We start from the raw sequence: 5,874 nt of genomic DNA, 5'->3' as shown, positions 1-5,874 counted from the left end.
CATTGGTAAATTAATTGTTAATTAAATGATAATACAAATACCGATGAAAAATCCAAAAGTAAATATAAGAATTCTAGTAATGGTCTAATGCATGCAGACAAATATATTTCTATAAAAAGACATGTCAAAACATTATGCATGAGAATAAGAGGAGCATCATCACTCTGAGTCCATCCACAAGCTATTCTCATCACTATAAAAAGCATTTTTAGGATAGATACATAAAAAAAATCTAAAAGTAAAGCAATATGTAGTCATAAAAGCACCAAATGCCATCATTACTGTCCCCATCATAATATTTCTCAAGTATTCTTGACCACGAAGTATATATCTCTACTAACTATTATATAAGTACATATGATTCATGGATATAAATATATTTCCACTAACTATTATATAAGAAAAGAATATTTTATCTAATCATTTTGTATTCACATTTTCACATTTTTCATATGTTTTAAGTATAATTAAACCACTAAGAGGAATGACATATATTTTTAAAAAGTCTAATAGGTATGCCATAACTTTCAATTGTTCCAAACTAGCCTAAATACCATAATAGCTATATAACAAGATGGGGTCCCCTCTTAGCCCCAAGCATATATACCTCGATCTTAAATGCGTCCATTTTTTCTAACATACCTACATTACAACAGAACCTATATAAGCTTAGTTGATATCATGCATGATAAGATCATTTATTCTTGAACAAAACATCATCACCTATTAGGGCTTATTACGTAAATGATTACTATTTTTCTATATGTCATGATTTTTATCTCATTTGAGTCTTATCGTTATAAAAATAGATGTGGTTTATGGATATAAACATACATTCATGATCCACCATATAAGTAAATAACATTAAAAAAACTAATTCCCTTTGAAAAAACACCATTTATCCATACTTAGTGGAATTGCTCACCAGAGTAGTGTAATGATGGTTCTACTTTTCCCATGAAAAAAAATAAACAAAGTGGTTATTGATGGTAGTACGATCTTTGCACAAAGTTCCTGGATCATTATGAAATTGTAGGGACTAGTAGGTTTTTTTGTATTTTAGAAATATAATGAAACAACAAAAATATTGTAGGAATCAAAATTTTAAAGCTAGTGTTCAAGGGCACTTTTATCCTTTTCATATTGTTTTTCAGAGATAATTGATTTGATTATAGGTTAATTTGATATTTTTTTAAAAATAATTAAAAAAAATGGTTTACATGTGCTAGTATATAGGAGGATCTTTAAGGCATCTTCTTCCTAAATTGGTAGTGTATGTGGTTGATAGTTTTTTTTTTAATTTTTGTTGGTTTTTTTTAATCTCATCATTCAATCTTAATTTGTGATATGTCATTTTTTTTTTATCAATTTGGTGCTCATTATTTTGTTTTTTTATCCTTTTGTTAAATCAATTTTGTTTTCAATTTCATCTTTAAATAAAAAATTAGCTTTTCTACAATTTATTTTTTATTTCAATATTGATCCTTATTCTTTTAATTGCTATTTTTTTGGATTTTTTTGTATAATTTAATCTCTTTTCCCATTTCCATCTTATGATATTTGTTTGGTTTGGGATTGAACTTTATGTTTTTTCCAGGTGGAGTGCTTTTTGCTAATGACCTAGATTATATATTTGGAACGTTAATGCAAGTTGATTTTTTTTAGAATTATTTTATTTTTTAATATCATTATTTAACATTGATTTTTTTTTTTAAATAAGCTTTGTGATTTTTTTTTGTTTTATTTTTTATCGAGTTATTCTATTCTCATGACTTGGATCAAAACATAAGAGTACATAACTATTAGGGATGTTCAGGAAACTCAGCTCATTTGTAATATTTGCATTATCTAACCTAATTGAACCCATCAAAGTTGGATAGTGTGGATATTATAGATGATAGTGTATCAAAAAAAACCTAGGAAATGGATATCACCAATTGAGTGGCAGGACAAGATTTATAACTCGATCAACCTGTATACATTATACTCCTTTTTTCTTTACATTTGATAGTTTATAGGTTGAGCATTTACTTTTAGTTTTTTTATAATTGTTTCAGCTTCAAAGCTCTTGTCATTAAGTTTTTTTATTATATTATTTAATGTAATTAAAAAGAGCTTGTCTTTTTATTGGAAGAGAATGAAGTAACTAAAATTTAATGATGGTGCAATGTATGAAAATTAAATTTAATATTAAAAATATCATGACAACAAGAGTTATATATATTATAGGTCTGCTTCTAAATACGAACTATAAAAATTAATAATATAAATTCAATTAATGAAAATCTATAATATTTATAAAAGGTAGATTAACCCAAAATATCTAACATGGATCCAAAAGAAATTAAATGAGTTGGTTTGTTATTTGTAAAACATCAGAAATTATATTATATACAATTATGGGTTCAAATCCACAATAACTATATTTATAAACATCGCTAATGATAACATAGAATACCTTACCCACTGAGGTAAAAGCAAAACACACAAGTCCCCACTACGGGCACAAAAGTTAAGAGGTAAAATCATTTAGGTCTCGTAAAGTTTATGAAGGAGACCTAGTAGTTTAGAAGTAAAGCGTGTAGGACTTATGCTTAGACAAGCTTCTTCAAGAAAACTAAAACATGCATACCATTTTCGAAACAAAAGTGGTGAAGACTGAAGAGGCTAAAAAGTAGAAATTCTGGGGGCTTGTTAAAAAACAAGCACGCCACATTCAACGCAGTTCCCGGAGTTCAAATAGATTCTACAGGCGTGTGAGCTAAGGCTGGCGACCCAACCCCAACCCCACCTTCACCCACCAATATTTAGCTTTTATGCCCTAACCATTTCCATGCCAAACCTCTTGCACTTCTTTTAATCAAATGACCGTATGGAATCTCATTATTACCATATAATCAAGACTTGTTCGGGTATTGCTTGATTCAAATTTCCTGCTACGATAGCTAAATGGGCGTCCATATACATCAGTCACCGCTTCTAAGGACTTGAGCCATGTTAGTACTGCTTGCCACGGAAAAGATGGATATAAAATTATTGTTAGGGTTACACAAATCAATGCTGTCGCCTCCTAACATAACCGCTAGCCATTATCCCAATGAGCACCAAACATTTTGAATAGCGACCTGCTACCTATCTTGAGTCTAGCTCATGATGCTGGTTGATATCAGGAATATTAAAATCCAAAAAGAAAAATAAATGTGGAAGACAAATTGTCGTTTTATTAGTTTAAATTTCAGTGCTTTTTTTAGATATTGCGTTCTCTGCAGTTTCCATTCTCTTTCTATTCTTCTATTCTCTCACCTGTACCATTTCAAACTCCAATAAAAGATTCCACTTCTTTGGTCCTCCATACTTTCCTTTTTTTAATGCAAGGAATTAATTTCTATACGCAAAATAGAGAATTGCCACTGGAAAAATTCTTGAATTCCGTCGTGAACGCAACGGGGATTACTTATAATGGAGGCACAACTCTTAAGTATATCATTCAAACAAGTCTCTGTAACTAAATTATTTCGTTCTTTGATATTGAAAGCGCTAATGCTGATCATAGAGAAACTTGTCAAGGCTGCCTATATATGTGCAGGTGAGTCAATATATGATGCATAAAGAACAAAAAAAAAAAAAAAACTGGAGGGGTCCCATGGGGTTTCCTATTGCATTGAAACTTCAGCCTCACCAAGAAAACTGTTTATAGTTAATGTTCCTTTGATTTGAAGGAGAAACAAAGCTAGACGCGAAGCATTCAAAACCAGGTGGCAGGCGGAGCTAGCCTTTAATGGAAAATGACTTGACTGGATTGAGTGCTAACTAATTTATGCTATGTTGATGCAGAATAATTAAGTTTTTTTTATGTTCAGGGCAGATGGATGGTACGCCCGAAATGAAAACTGATCATGAACTTTAAGCTGCTCAGCATTTTGTAATAAAAATGTCCACAACAAGGTTAAAATGAGAAAGGGACAGAATGATTTTGTGGGATTTACCAAATCAGAGAAGACATACAATATTTCCTTTCCTTTGTTGACAGGTGATCTGTGATCATATAGCTCGAAGACAAGCAACTTTACCGATAGACAGGCCGGTAATTAACTATTATTAACAAACCAACAAAAAAAGAAAAACAATATTAATTGATCATTATAATTTTCTTTCTCGCTGAACCCAGATCAATTAATTTGCAAAATGCTATTATCTAAGACTAAAGAAATCTTAGAATACAGGGTTGATATGGCTTGACAGATTTAAGCAGCAGTGGGATTCCAAACTCCAAAGAAAGCCATGAATACCTCACTGCTTTTTTTCTATTCTAAAAAAGAAGTCATAACCAGAGAACTATCCTTTTTTTTTTTTATTAAGAATGAAAAGAAGCGAATGTGTATGTTGTGTGTGTGTGTGTGTACAGACAAACACATACGTACATTGTTCATTACAACATTATAATAACAGTTTTGCTCTTCCCATGTATAAAACCTTTTTTTAACCGGTTATTGCTATAGAAGATAATTAGATTTTTTTACAAAATTTATTAGTTATTATTAAATTATTTGAAGGCAAATAAGTTTTTTTTTTAAAAAAATTAAACATAATAAAACAATCAAAATCAATAATTTTGCAGCTTTCAGGTGGTGTGTGTAGTAATTCCTCTCATTAGCCAAATTCTCTATTATATCAGACCATTAAAAGCGTTGTGCCGACCTCTTCTTGATAGGTGACATGGGGTATTGTTGGTGTAACAGTAAAATAACAAAGGCACTTTATTTCTTTATTTTCCCATTTTTTCTTCCTTCTACTCTCAAAATTTATATTAACTATATAAAATTTTAAAATTATCTTTTTATTTACTAAGAGTTCAACTTTAGTTATTATTATTTTGATTTTTAGTTTTTGCTCTTGGCTCCTTTGTAATTTTTTAATTTATTTTTAATTTTATCATCCAATATTAATTAGTGATATATTATTTTTTTTTCAATTTCTTCCTCATTATTTTGATTTTTTTATCATTTTGTTAAATTGATTTTTATTTCAATTTTACCCTTCAATAAAAAAATTTATATTTATCCTTTAATTTATTTATTTTTTCAAATTCGATTTTCATTCTTTTAATTATAATTTTATTAAATTGATTTTTCTTTTCAATCTCAACATTCAATCAATAACTTACAATTGTCCTCTAATTTATCTTTTATTTTAATTCTTATTTTTTATCCTTTCATAAAAAAAGTAATACCCCTCTAATTTTTTTATTTCAATATTAATCCTTGTTTTTTTAATTATTTTTTTTTTATTTTGGGTCCTTTTGTAAAGTTTAATTATTTTTTTAATTTTATCATTTAATATTTAATTGGTTAAAAACTTATTTTGTGATTTTAAAAAAAAAAGTACTTTCAGTCTGATAACATTAGTTATGAGTTTGGAAAGTGAGTGGAGGTTGATGTTGTTTTTTTAGTTATTTTATTTTTTGATTTCATCATTTCATATTATTTTTAATTTTTATAAAAACAAGTTTTGTGATTTTTTATTTTTTTTATATAGATCTATATTAGGATATTTTAATCTCATTACAAGGATCACGAGTTTAACAAATTAACTCGAGTTGACGTATTTATTTTTATGAAGTTGCTTTTAAAATAAAAAAATGTAAATCTTTTCTAAAAAATTATTCTTTATAAAAATAATAATAATGTAACCATTATTATTATTATTTTACACGGTACAAACGAAATTGTACTGAAAAAAGGCATTAAAGATGAAATTAAAAGGTGTTAATAAGATAAGATCCTTTCCAAAGCAACCAAATTTCTTTACTTTATATGGATACATACATACATATACATATACATACATACATATGAGAGAGAGAGAGAGAGAGAG

The sequence above is a fragment of the Populus euphratica genome, unplaced genomic scaffold, assembly GCF_000495115.2.
Source record: "Populus euphratica unplaced genomic scaffold, PopEup_1.0 scaffold25.1, whole genome shotgun sequence".
Lineage (NCBI taxonomy): Eukaryota > Viridiplantae > Streptophyta > Magnoliopsida > Malpighiales > Salicaceae > Populus > Populus euphratica.
The sequence above is the reverse complement of the archived record's forward strand: the minus strand, read 5'-3'. Positions refer to the sequence as shown.